The 15,068-nt window shown below is 37.3% G+C and overlaps 1 protein-coding gene across 19 annotated transcripts in view; it reads right to left on the bottom strand.

Moving 5' to 3' along the window:
• The window catches only part of TCF12 (transcription factor 12), a 375,367-nt gene that overhangs the window by 254,270 nt on the left and 106,029 nt on the right, over positions 1–15,068 (bottom strand). For 4 of the 19 annotated variants that reach the window (XM_073995877.1, XM_065547340.1, XM_073995873.1 and 1 more), the window contains exon 4: positions 5,059–5,107. The exons of 13 other annotated variants lie outside the window; for them this stretch is intronic. The gene's annotated coding sequence lies outside the window, so the exon portion shown is untranslated. Of the gene's footprint in view, positions 1–2,869; positions 3,026–5,058; positions 5,108–15,068 lie in introns of those variants that run through there. 2 more of the 19 variants (XM_073995874.1, XM_073995872.1) reach the window with 2 other exon arrangements.

The following is a 15,068-nucleotide window of genomic DNA, read 5'->3' as shown; positions in this document are numbered from 1 at the left end:
CTTTCCCCTGTTCCCAAAGTAGCAGTTTCCTACCAAATATAACAAAAATGCTCACTACAAAAAATTTTTACATAAACTCTATGGCTTCTTTGTCACTTTTCTTTTTCTTCACGTTACAAGTTACATTTTATTATCCTCTCCTAATTAAAGGAAGGACATGCTTTGGCAAGAATGCAAAGGTAAGAACAGCATATTTTCAGGCTGGTTGAATCACCTCTAGAACCCTGAAGTCGAAGACTCAATCTGTGATATCACAAAATAGTACCCAGATATTTTTTCTTTTCTTTCCCTCCCTCTCTCCCTCCCTCCCTCCCTCTCTTCCTTGTCTCCACCACCCCCACCTTCTTTCTTTTTGAGATGGGCTCTCTGTTACCCAGCTGAAGTGCAAGTGGTATGGTCATGGCTCACTGCAACCTCTAACTCCTGGGCTCAAGCAATCCCCGTCTCAGCCCCCTGAGTAGCTTGGACCACAGGCATGCACCCTCATGTCCAGCAATTTTTTTTTTTTTAATAGAGATGGGGCCTCACTACGTTGCCCAGGTTGGTCTCAAACTCCTGGCCTCAAGTAATCCTCCTACCTCAGCCTCCCAATGTGCCAGGTGTGAGCCACCACACCTACCCCATACTTTTCTATTACTCAGAGTTTGCCCTACCCCAGCTTCCTAACCAGATGTTGTAAATAAATAACTATTAATCCCTTTTTAATAGAACAGGAATTTTTTCACTTAATTTTGTTTTTACTCAAACTCTTATGAATATTAAGAATCTTACAGTGCTGAATATGATAATATCCTATGATTTGGTTCAATATACATACATGTACTAGCACTGGAAATAAAGTCCTTCCTGAAAAAGGAATACTGGTTTTCTGCCACTTCTAATTAAACCACATGTGTAAGTACATGTGTGTGAGACAGATCAACTACATATTCATAAGTATAAAAAAGGAAACGGAAATCAGTACTAAAATTGATACTACCTTCCAGTTAATTTGTCCATTAAAAAGCAAGGGTACTATTTACAGCATCAGAGAATCAAAGAAATGGAACATATGCTCATAAGAAACCAAACAATTTTCCAAAGCAGTCAAAATTGTTACCAAGACCCAACACAACGTAAGAGGACAATCTAGAATGGCTTCTTTTTTCTCCTTAGCCTCTATTCTCACTAGAGCTCTTGATCTTCTCCTGTCCACTTACTTCATCCTACAGTTAGGGAACTTACACTACTTTTTTTTTTTTGGAGACGGAGTTTCACTCGTCACTCAGGTTGGAGTGCAACGGCACGATCTCGGTTCACTGCAACCTCTGCCTCCTGGGTTCAAGCAATTCTCCTGCCTCTGCCTCAGCCTCCCGAGTTGCTGGGATTACAGGCGTGAGGAACCATGCCCAGCTAATTTTTGTATTTTTAGTAGAGATGGGGTTTCACCATGTCGGCCAGGCTAGTCTCGAACTCCTGACCTCAGGTGATCTGCCTGCCTTAGCCTCCCAAAATGCTGGGATTACAGGCATGAGCCACCGCATCTGGCCACTTATACTACTTTTTAAATCTGCAGAGGATGTCATTTTTTAAACTACCTTAATTTTCTTACCAGATTTTATCACCTCACAGCAAACAACATAAGAAAATGATTACACTTTAAATCACTTACCTCCCTGTCCAGTTAAAAACAACTGACTTCTTCCCTTAACTGAAACAACCACATCATCTCAACACGCTATTTATGTGTAGCTGTCCTACTCCTTTGACTTACTATAAGGAAATGTTCAAAAACTTCTTCTACACAGAGGAAAATAATATAGGATTTGCTTCTCTCTTTTCTCTGCTCCCCTTAAAAGTCCCTCTGAGAGATGATACCAAAAACACAAGCAATAATTTTTTTAAAAGGGTAAACAGGACATCATGAAAACGAAAAGAAACCTAAAACAATCTACAGAATCACATAAGGAATTTATATTTAGAATATTTTATAAAGAAATATAACAACTCAGTAATTTTTTTAATTTTCAATTAAAAATGGGCAAATAATCAAAATAGTTCTCCGAAGAAAATAAACAAATAGCCAATAAGCACATAAAATAGATGTTCAACACCATTAGCAGCCACTAAGGAAATGCAAATCAAAACCACAATGAGATACCATTTCACAACTACTAGGCAGTCTACAATTAAAGAGACAAATAAAAACAAATGCTGCCAAGGATTTGGAAAATTAGAACCCTCATATGCTACTGGTGGGAATGTAAAATGGTGCAGCTACTTTGGAAAACAGTCTGGCAGTTTCTCAAAATCTTAAACAGAGTTATTACATGACCTGGCAATTTTACTTCTAGGTACCTACCAAAGATAAATGCCAGATTATAAATCCAGTCAACCTCCCCTTTAAAATATCTCTTCTCCAACTCTTTTATTCCATTCCTATGACTTCTTCAGTGAAACAAACAAACAAAAAAACCACCTTTATCTATATCAAACTTTTATCTATATCAAGATACCTTAATTACCATTATCACTGGTGTGCTGTTCAACTAATTCCACACATTTAGGGAAAACCAAAATGCTTTGAACAGCCACCGTTCAAAATCTTTCAAGAACCTCTCAAAGCCCAAAACTATTTAATGTGTCAGTCAAGGCAGCAGTCTCCAACCTTTCTGGCACCAGGGACTGGGGGTAGGGGGTGGGATGGTTTCGGGATGAAACTGTTCCACCTCGGATCATCAGGCATTAGTTAGATTTTCATAAGGAGTGCGCAACCTAGATCCCCCCCACACATACAGTTGACAATAGGGTTTGGTTCCTATAAGAATCTAATGCCACTGCTGATCTAGGAGGTGGCTCAGGAGATAATGTCTGCTTGACCATCACTCACCTACTGCTGTGCAACCGGGTTCCCCAGTCTGTGCCCAGGGGGTTGGGGACCTCTGAGTCAAGGCTTCTCACAATCTGATCCTGATCCAGTTTTCTAATTCCATAAGACCTCCATTAAGAGTCTTCTAATCCTGAAAGGCCAGGCTTTTGATGCTTTTTCCCCCAAAATATAAACAAAGAAAAAATTTTAACTTATCTAAACCACCCTTCAAAGTTCATTAAAAGCACCTTGTGACAAGACTACAAACACTTCTCATGCTCTTATTTGAATAAAATTATTGTTTCAGAGACTGGGCACCAGTGGCTCACGCCTACAATCCCAATACTTTGGGAGGCCGAGGTGGGAGCATCACTTGAGGCCTGGAATTGGCAACCAGCCTATGCAACATAGTGAGATCCCATCTCTACAAAAAATTTTTTAAAAATCAGCCAGGCATGGTGGTGCATTCCTGTAGTTCTAGGTTCTTGAGAGGCTGATGCGAAAGAATCGCTTGAGCCCATGAGTTCAAGGCTGCAGTGAACTATGATCAAGACACCGCACCCAGAATGGGTGACAGAGCAAGACACTATTTCTGAAATAAAATAAGGTAACATTACTCTTTCAGGAAACACTATCATTTAATCACTTTGGAAGTTTAAATCCCCAAGTCATTCACTGTGTGTAACTTTGTACAAATTACTCAGATTCCCAAGACTGTTTCTTCATCTGATAATTAAGGTAACTGTACCTATCTCATTGCGGGGTTGTAAGAATAAAAGAATTTGTGTTAAATACACATAGAAGCACTAAGAAAATGTTAATATTATTAACAGTTTCTAACATATGTGCAGTGATCTGGAAACTTATATGTTGAGGAAAATATTTTATGTTGATATTATTTCTTCTATGGCACCCAGAAAATGGGAAATTATATGTTCCTAAAAAAAAAAAATAGGAGAATCACAGCAAACAGAATTTTAAATGACAACATCACCTATTCAAATAGTAAAACTTACAGATTATTTCTCATTGTTTTGTTAAAGGCAGTATTGTGAAATGGAAATAACACTGACCGGGAGACAGTGTACTAGTTCTGGGTTTAAGTCACTATTATACTGCTTATTAACTATATGGTTTTGGGAAGCCATTATAATTAGATACTGGTCCTTCATAAGTAAAATAGAGACAATAGCACTATTAAAAATCACTGTATCATGAGTATGAAATGGAAAGTATACAGATATGAGATTACTTTTAAAACTACATACATATCCTTATAAATCTACATATATGTATCATTTAAAATATTTTCTATTATGTATTATATTCATTGTCATAATTTATGAACCTGTTCACAACAGTAAGACACAAGTCTGAACATATGAAACCATAAATGATCTTAAAATCAAACATTATTAATTTCCTTTGTTTCTCCAACACTGCAATCCCTTTCACAGGTGGCAAATTTTACTGAGTTCAGCTACAAACTCAACTAAATAAAGGGCGAGCTCTTCTTACTCATCCAGAAGTGGTCAAGTGTAATGACAAAACATATGGCAAAAGGAAGAAAAAAAAAGTCATCAACAAGAAAAGCAAAAACCTAAAGATTCTTCCATTCATAACGTAATAGTTTATTTAAACCAAAAACAACAACAAAAATAATCTCAGTGACTCAAGTAAAATCTGAAAATGTGATCATTCCAATATATATCAATTAGGTGATCCAAGCACCCCTAAGCAAAGAGAAGCCATTTGCTTAATGAAGTGTTAAATTGTATCCAAATCCAAACAGGTACTATCAAAACTAATGTGGTGATCAAAGATTTAAAGTAGCTCACTAATAAAATTAAATTGAACTATATACTACTTATGTCTCAATTTCATCACCAGGATACCATTAAACAAGTCTGCAGGATGAATAGCTCTAGGTAAACATTCTTTTAGAGAGCAAACAGCATTTACATGGACTCTTACATGTCATTTCATCATATCCATTTCTAAACCATTCTTATTTGTGTTCCCTCGTAATAGCTACTCTGGTGTTTACTTTCCTTTTGGACCTGTATAATCCCTACCAAACATCTACGGAGCTGTGAAATTGGAGGATTTTAGTTAATGGTACATCTTTAGAATTAAATAAGCAAGAAAGCTAATAATTTTTACTAATATATCATAAAATTCTATAAGTAGAAAAACAAGTAAGAACCTACTTTCTCAGGGCTGTTCATGTCCCTGCAGTACCTCACAAGTAGAACATTTCTGTAGATTAGAAAATAAAGGCCATAAAAAGCCAAGCTATTGTACATACCAAGAACTGCTCTTAAAAAAAGGTCAGTATCTTGCCACCACTATTCACACCAAGTTTTGATTCAGTTCAGACAATAATGTGGGAAAAACATTTGCCATTACTAACTGTGAAATCAATAATTCCCAAAGTCACAGGAGTCAGGATTTACCTACTATAAAATAAAAATTCCATGTTACTGCCTCAATATAATACCAGTTCCTTTTTAAAATTATTTTTTAAATTCTCATGCAGTAAAATTGACTTTTTTCACTTTAATGTATACTTCTGACTTTTAACACAATCACAGTTTTCAGCAATTATTTCTTCTTCTTTTTTTTTTTGCATCACACTACTTTTCTCTCCTTCTGGAAATTTAATGATATAAATTTTAGCCCTAATGTTACCAGCCCACAGTTCTCTGAAGCTCTGAAGTTTTTTCCATTTTTCTCTTTATTGTTCAGATTGAAAAATTTCAATTGACCTGTCTTTATTCACTGACTCTTTCCTCTTTCATCTCCATTCTGTTATTGAATCCATCCACAGATTTTTAGGTTATAGTTATTGCTTTTTTAGTTCTAAAATTTTGTTTCCTCTTTACCTTTTACTTCTTCGTTGACACTTTTAGTGTAACATTTGTGGCAGAAATGTTTACAGTTGCTTATTCAAGCATTTTAATAATGGAGGGCTTAATGTCTTTGTCAAATAATTCCAACATTTGTATTATCTTGTCACTGGTGTCTGTTATTGCCTTTACCATTATGAATTATTTATGGCCTTTTGTATATCAAGTAACTTTGGATCATATCCTTGACATTCTGAATAATGTGCTATAAAACTAAGGATCAGCCAGAGGCAGTAGCTCATGCCTATAATCACGGCACTCTTGAAGGCCTAGGTGGGAGGATCACTTGAGCCCAGGAGTTCAAGACCAGCCTGAGCAACACAGCGAGACCTCCTTTCTACAAAAAAATTTAAAATTAGCCAGGCATGGTGGCATGTGCCTGTAGTCCCAGCTACCCAGGAGGCTGAAGCAGGAGGATTGCTTGAGCATGGGAGGTCCAGGCTGCTGCGAGCCCTGATTGTGCCAGCGCACTCCAGCCTGCACGACAGAGTTAAGACCCTCTCTCAAAAAGCCAAAACAATACAAAAAACTCAGGATATTCTTAAATCCTATAAAGTGTATTTATATTTTTGTTTTAGCAGGCAATCAACCTATTTAAACTCAGGCTGCAAGTTCCAATATGCCCTCTGTAGGTTGTAGTTCCAATGTCAGTTCAGTTTTCAAAGCCTTTGCAGTGTTATTTGGATTATTCCTGTAGGTGTGCCATCCAATGGTAAGTCTACAAACCTGGGTGGAGTTCTACCCCATACCTGTTTTTAAAGCCTTTTTAAAATATGCAAATTAAGATCAGATTCATGAACCCAAGTGTCTGTATATGACTTCACGAGGTCTCTTTCCCAAGCTCTTTCCTCTCTTTTCCAGTTTCCTGAGGGCATCTTTTTCTGTCCTCCTGCCTGAACGAGGTCACTTTTACAACCGCACTGGTTTGGTGAAAAACACTGAGAGGATAGAGTAGAAAAAGCAATGGGCTTTGGCTCTGCCTCTTGGAACTACAGTTCCATCAAACAGAGCTGAAGGTACCCTCCATCAGGGTTTTGGTTCCTGCACCCAGCGGTTGTCAGCTGATGTCATTACCACGTGATTGCCTGGGACTAAGTTGTAAGAAAATAGGGGAAAAGGAAAAGAAAAAATAACAAGGGATGACCTTAACTCCCTCTATGCTTTTCATCCTTTCTCACAGCTCAAGCCAGAGCTAGAGAGCTTCTGGATCTGGCTATGTTTTTCTGCAGTGTTCACTTCTAGGTTTCTGGCTGTACTGAAAGAGATCTCGGAGGTTTGTTGGTATTTTGAAATCTGATGTTCTTTCTCTATCTGCCTGCAGCTGCTGACCACATATTCTGTCCAGATTTTATAATTACATTCATTTCTAAAGAAAGAGTGCTGTCTGTTCACTCCATATTACCCAGAACCGGAGAATATTATCCTCTTTTAAATAAGTAAAACAAGCTGAATTACTTCATGTCTAAATTCTGAGTTATAGGGTCTGATTATTAGCTTAATGATACTGTCTAATATCCAACCATGGTGAGAAGCCAGGTCAGAAAGCCTCAGAAGATTGATCTGATCCCCCAAACCTCAAGATAAACAATCCTTTTAGCCAAGCTCCTGGCCGCAAAGATGACAAGGAGATCACTGATAAACACTTCAACCAAATGCAGAGAAGAAAATGTTTATCCGAGTTCTACAAGGCCACATCAAGCCCTTAGCAATCACTTGACAGGAGCCAACATTCTGAAAACAGGAGTAGCCCACAACACTTACAAATAAAGGTAAGAGGTAGAAAAATATAGAGATAGTGGCATCTGATTTCTAAAACTACGTGGAAATATTTGCATTCTATTCCTTTTGAGAATACAAACAACATTATTCTTAATTTAGAAGGCAAGTTACTATAGAAATAATTATTCACACAATAAAAAATGACAAGTATGTAGCTGCCTTTAGGCTTTATTCTGTCTGAATGGCAAGTCAAGTGGTTGGCATCAACTATATAATCCTTGAGATAGGCAATTGGTTGGATTTGATGAATAAATAAAGGTTGGTGAGTCAAAACTATCTCACATGAGCCAGTCACATTGCCTAAAATCCCACTAGAGTAATTCACTTCTACCAATGTGAATTATGGTTATACACATGGCAGATAATGTGTCACATACTAATCAGAAAATTACTAAGAACTGAATCTCATATATATACAATTAAGATAAAGATGGAAATTAAATTATATTTTCAAAATTCCTGCCACTAGGTATAAACAGAAAAAGAAGAGGAAGAGGAAGAAATGGAAACAAACTAAAATTTCTACAACGTCTGAGTTTCAGCAGAAAGACAATGGGCGATAGTTTTCCTATTTTTTAATTATGTCCACATATCCTAAATCTTTCTAATGAACGTGATTACTTTCAAAATAAGAAACAAACACTTATTAAAAATAAAAAAGGCAAGACACAGTGGCTCTTTCCTACAATCCCAGCATTTTGAGAGGCTGAGGCAGGAATTTGAGACCAGCCTGGGCAACACAGAAAGATCCCATTCTCTACAAAAAAATAAATAAAATTAGCCAGGTTAGCCAGGTGTGTTGGCTTGCACCTGTGGTCCCAGCTACTCAGGAGGCTGGGGTGGGAGAATCAGTTGAGCTCAGGAGCTTGAAGGCTGCAGTGAGCTATGATCATGCCACTGCACTCCTGCCTCAGTGACAGAGCAAGACCACGACTCAATTAATCAATTGGTTAATCAATCAATCAATAAAGCAAACTCCTGCCTCAGTGACAGAGCAAGACCACTACTCAATTAATCAACTGATTAATCAATTAATTAATCAATAAAGCAAACTCTACAAATTATCATATGATCCAGTAATCTTATTCCCAGGTGAGATTTGAAATGAAAACTATAGAAATGAAAACTTATGTTCATACAAAAACTTGCACAAAAATGTTCATAGCCACTCTACTCACATCTCCAAAAACTATAAACAACACAAATATCCTTTAACATGAATAAACAAATTATGGTATATCCATATAATGTAATATCACTCAGCAATAAAAGGGAAGAATCTACTGATACATATAACATAGTTGAATCTCACATGTAATTATGCTTAGTGAAAGAAGCCAGTGTCAAAACATTACATACTGTATTGTATTATTACATTTATATACAGTCTCCAAAAGATAAAACTACAGTAACAGAGATCAATGGCTGCCAGGGATTAAGAGTTGAGAAAAGGGGAAAGTAAAAGCCTGAACATGGTTTATAGGGTAACAGAACTGTACATATCTTGACTGTGGTATGAATTACACAGAGCTACACATGTGTTAAAGTTTACTGAATTATATGCCAAAGAAGTCCATTTTACTCCATGTTAATTTTTTAAAATACAACTTAAAAACAACACAACTGAACAACCCATATAACATATTACAAAGTATACTTTTCTCCAAGTAATAAGGTGGAGAAATAGTAAAAAATAAAAGAAATAATAGATATAATTCCAATCAAAATTCTAGCAAGCCTTTCTAAAATGAAACTGCAAGCTGATTCTAAAGCGCATATGGAAGTACAAAGGCTCAGAATAGGCAACATAATTTTTAAAAAGAAAAACAAAGTCAGGTAGGCATAAATTACAATAGACATAATGATTAAACCAAGAATAGAGAGTACAGAAATATAATCAAACACGTGTGGTCAAATGATTTTCAACTAAGGCACCAAAAAAAAAAAAAATTCAATGAAGACACAATAGTCTCAAACAAGTGATGCTGGAACAACCAACTACGTAGTGGAAGAACCACTCTTTCACAGTGTAAACGAAAATTAATTTGAAACGGTTACGATATATGTAAAGCCACGTGTGGTGGTTCACGCCTGTATTCTAGCACTTTGGGAGGCCAAATTGTTCGAGATCACTTGAGGCCAGGAGTTCAAGACCAGCCTGACCAACATGGTGAAACCCCGTCTCTACTAAAAATACAAAAAATTAGCTGGGCATGGTGGCGCACATCTGTAATTCCAGCTACTCAGGAAGCTGATGCAGGAGAATCACTTGAACCCAGGAGGCAGAAGTTGCAGTGAGCTGAGATCGTACCACTGCATCTCAGCCTGGGCAACACAGTGAGACTGCCTCCAAAAAAAAAAAAAAAAAAAGAGGACTACATATAAAATCTAAAACCATAAAACTTATGAAGAAAACAAGAAAAATTCTTCACCATTTTGCAGTAAGCAAAAATGCTTTTTAGACAATACAATGAAAGCTTTGGTAAATGATCCCATCAAAATAAAATTCTAATGCCCCTCAAAAGACTATTCAGACAATGAATAGGCTGGGAGAAAATATTCATATTACATCCACTGACAAAATATTTTATATCCAAAATTATGAAGAGTCCTTTAAATGTAATAAAAAGCTAACAATTTGATTTAAAAACGGGCAAAAGAAGATACATAAATGAACAACAAGCACATGAAAAAATGTTCAACATCATCAAGCATCAGGGAAATGTAAACTAAAACCATAATAAGATACTACCACATGAATAACAAAACTTAAAATGACTGACGATACCAAGTGTGATAGAGAATGTTGAGCAACTGCAACAATAATGTGTTACATGTGTTTATTAGTACATTTTCACACAGCTATGAAGAAATACCCAAGACTGGGTAATTTATAAAGAAAAAGAGGTTTCAGTTGGCGCGGTGGCTCACGCCTGTAATCTGAGAGGCCGAAGTGGGCAGATCACCTGAGGTCAGGAGTTCAAGACCAGCCTGCCCAATATGGCGAAACCTCGCCTCTACTTATTAAAAATACAAAAATTAGCTGGGTGTGGTGGTGCGCGCCTGTGTTCGCAGCTACTCAGGAGGCTGAGGCAGGAGAATAGCTTAAACCCAGGAGACGGAGGTTGCAGTGAGCAAAGATCGCACCACTACACTCCAGCCTCGGCAACAAAGTGAGACTCCGTCTCAAAAGAAAAGAAAAAAGAAAAAGAGGTTTAATGGACTCACAGTTCCACATGCCTAGGGAGGTGTCACAATCATGGCAGAAGGTGAAGAAGAAACAAAGGCAATGTCTTGCATGGCGGCAGGCAAGAGAGCATGTGCAGGGGAACTGCCCTTTATAAAACCATCAGAACTCATGAGACATTCACTATCATGAGAACAGTAAGGGAAAACTCACCCCCATGATTCACGTGGGGAATCCTATGACACATGGGGATTATGGGAGCTACAGTTCAATATGAGATTTGGGTGGGGACACAGCCAAACCTATCAATATGGGACTGTAAAGTGGTACAACCACTTTAAAAAAGCACTTTTCCACTCTCTCAGAGTATTAACAATACAGTTAACAATGTGACCTGGCAATTCCTCTACTCAGTATGTATCCAACCAAAAAAAATCACCATAAAACACCTCACATAGAATTTCACAACAGATTTATTCATAATAGCTTAAAAACTCTAAAATGTCCAATTATACATCAACGAATGAATGGCCAAATAAACACTGGCATGTGGCAAACTATTATTCAACTAAGATAACTAATTTCTGATGCATGCAACAACTTGGATAAATCTTGAAAACATTCTGAGTCAAAGAACCCAAATACAAGAGTTTATCCTTACAATTTCATTATTATGTAGTTATTTCTAGAACAGGCCAAAGGTAATTTACAGTGACAGAAATCTGATGACCAGTTCCAAGACACACGCGTTAAAGAAAACTAACTGAAAGGGGCTACTTTCTGGAGTGATGGACATGGTCCCTATCTTGATTAGAGTGTATACATCTATTGAAACAGATCTCAAAACTAATTTTATCATACATTAAAATGTGTATGTTTTATTGTATATACAGTCAGTCCTAGGTATCTTCAGTTTCTGTATCTGCAGATTCATTCAACCTCAATCTGAAAACATTTGGGAAAAAAATAAAATAAAATAAAATAAATACAAATAAAATAAAAAATAATACAAACTAAAAAATGTAGTATAACAACTATTTACATAGCATCTACATGGTATTAGGTATTATATGTAATCTAGAAATGATTTAAATTGTATAGGAGGATAAGCATGGGTTATACGCAAATACTAAGCCATTTTATATAAGGGCCTTTAGCATCCATAAATTTTGTTACCTGCAGGGGTCCTGGAACCAATGCCCCATGGGATATCAAGAAGTGACTGTATATGTTATATATACAATATTTACACATATACAATAAAATACATATTATGTAAAATGCATATATAAATTAAAATATATAAAACGAAACACTACACTGGATAAAATACAATGAAACTATAAAACAAGCAGTCATACAAAGCAAAGCTTAATACACACTTATTTACCGGGTTGAATGTTTTTCCCTTAAACTGTAAATGTTAATGACTAAATCAGAAAATTTTTATCAGAGAAGCACAGAAAATTTGTGGAGAAAAGTTGGCAGAAGTCTTAGGATTCCTCTGGTCCTCTCTTCTAGTTAGTTCAAGAGTCCTACCAACAGCAACGTGGACTGCTGCTTATAATAAATCAGTAACAGGACACTAGGCCTCTCAAGACAGTCTTTTTCACTGCTGAAACCCATATTCTCTCGAAAGTTCTCTTAAACTCTTAAGTTAAACTTTTAAACTGGCATGGAAATGATGCTCTTTCAGAGAAGAGTTTGGCACACTATTGGCTGGTGAAATCTAGCCCACTACCTGTTTTTACAAATAAGGTTTTGTTGGAATACAGCCATTCCCATTTGTTTACCACATATTGTCTATGGCTGCTTGCTTTCATGTTACAACTGCAGAGTTAAGTTGTGACACAAAGCCAACAATGTTTACCTGGTCCTCTGCAAAAAAAAAAAAAAATTCCTAACTCTGTTATAGAGGAACACGAGAGAAATCTATATTATCTTCTACATGACAGCATTTATAAATAAAACTCTGGAGAGTATTATTGCTGTACATTCTCAGTCTTCCCATTCCCAGTTTTTTAACTATTCCTACAAGAACATTTTCAGTAGCACAAATCCAAACATGTCTTTCTAAGACATTACAGTTGATGAGTGACCCTCTTAAAGTATGAAAATGAATTCATCATCTCAGCTAAGATTAGAAAGGAACACCACCATCCATGATTCTGACACCATATTTCTATTAACATAGTTTAAGGTTTCATTAACTTCTACGTTGCATCACACTGGTGACTATCATTTTTTACGTAAGAACTTTTTTTTGTAATTTGATGTACAATAATTACTTTTATAAATAAAAACACTGCATGAGGAGCTGTCCACCAATTCTTTCAATGTAACTTCTCTGCCTCTGGAGACCAGGCGCATTTCAAGCATTTAAAGCTCTTAGGTGGTGATCTTCTCTTTCTCTTCACTTATTATAGGCTACAATTCCATCCCATTGTGTCATTTAATACATGATTTCCAGATTGAGGATTATTCTAACTGAAACAAAACAGGTTCTGTGGTCAAAGTTGCAAGGGGAAAATTCAGGTGCACAGGTAAGAAATGTAAAAAAGCAAGCAGGAGTGTGCCCCCAAAGAAACCTCAATAAATGTGATTTTAGTGAAAAGGGCACAGGCTGGGGGCAGTGGCTCATGCCTGTAATCCCAGCACTTTGTGAGGCTGAGGTAGGCGGATCACTTGAGGTCAGTAGTTCGAGACCACCCTGGCCAACATGGTGAAACCCCGTCTCTACTGAAAATACAAAAATTACCTGCACATGGTGGCAGGCGCCTGTAGTCCCAGCTACTAGGGAGGCTGAGGCACGAGAACAGCTTGAACCCATGACGCAGAGGCTGCAATGATCTGAGATCGCGCCACTGCACTCCAGCCTGGGCAACAGAGCGAGCCTCAGTCGGGTGGGGGGGGACACAAACGTATAAATCATACAGGACTAGATTTGAATTTAGGTTCTGTTCCATCTTAGCTATGCAACACATTTTCATAATTTCAAAAGTAGATTAAAAATACAATGAATAAGCCAGATACTACCTTTCTATCTTTAAACATAAAACATAACCTAACATTTTAATGTAGGATTTACCTTTTCCTAACCTCAGCCTTCTAGCTTGAAGAATTCCTCCCTCTCCCTTACCTACCTTATCCCAAAGGGAAGTGAGCTTGTTGACTAATGTGCATGGTTCTTTTATATGTGGAGCTAGTGTAATAAAAAGCTGCCAACATTACTGATTGGCAGTATTCTTCCAATTACTGACTGGCACTATTCTTCCTATTATGGAATGGTCTAAGGCAAAAATTCTGGGTTTTTTTGTTTTTGTTTTTGTTTTTTGCAGTATCGGCAAGCTCCTTTGGCAGCAGCTCTAAAGCCATGAATTCTGATCATCTTATCATTAATAAAGCTGACATTCTAGTCTTCTTATGTCACTCTCTTGTATCTTATTTTTCATTTGGTTCCAAACTCAGGATCAAGAACCTTTTTTGGGTCGGGTGCAGTGGCTCATGCCTGAAATCCCAGCACTTTGGGAGGCTGAGGCAGGCAGATCGCTTGAGGTCAGGAGTTCAAGACCAGCCTAGCCAACATGGTGAAACCACATCTCTACTGAAAATACAGAAAATTAGTTGGGTGTGCTGGTGGGCACCTGTAATCCCAACTACTCAGAAGACAGGAGAATAGCTTGAATCCTAGCAGAGGTTGCAGTGAGCCGAGATTGCACTACTGCACTCTAGCCTAGGAGACAGAGCAAGACTCCGTCTAAAACAAAACAAAACAAAACAAAACAAAACAAAACAAAATAAAACAGACCCATTTTTGAGTATGGGTCCTCGGATTACTTTTCTACTTTGCCTTTCTTGCCTGAGCCACACTCCTAACACATTATCCACAGTTATTTGTCTTGTTTCTTTAAAGCAGGGGTCCACAACCCCTCGGCAACAGATTACTACCAGTCTGTGGCCTATTAGGAACCAGGCTACACAGCAGGAGGTAAGCAGTGGGTAGGGAGCATTAAGGCCTGAGCTCTGCCTCCTGTCAAATCAGTGGTCACATGAGATTTTCATAGGCACATGAACCCTGTTGTGAACTATGCAAGGGATTTAGGTTGCACGTTCCTTATGAGAATCTAATGCCTGATGATCTGAGGTGGAATAGTTATATCCCAAAACTATCCCCCACAACCCTCACCATCCACAGAGAAGTTTCTTCCACAAAATCAGTCCCTGGTGCCAAAAAGGTGGGCACCTTTAAAGTATAACAAAAACTAATGCACTTGCAAAGAAATAAATACAGAATCATACAGATTTGTTTTTTCTCCAATTTATTGTTTTCTTATTTACACCTAAT

Source organism: Macaca fascicularis, chromosome 7, assembly GCF_037993035.2.
Source record: "Macaca fascicularis isolate 582-1 chromosome 7, T2T-MFA8v1.1".
NCBI classification, from domain to species: Eukaryota; Metazoa; Chordata; class Mammalia; order Primates; family Cercopithecidae; genus Macaca; species Macaca fascicularis.
This window is presented reverse-complemented; position numbering and strand designations above follow the sequence as displayed.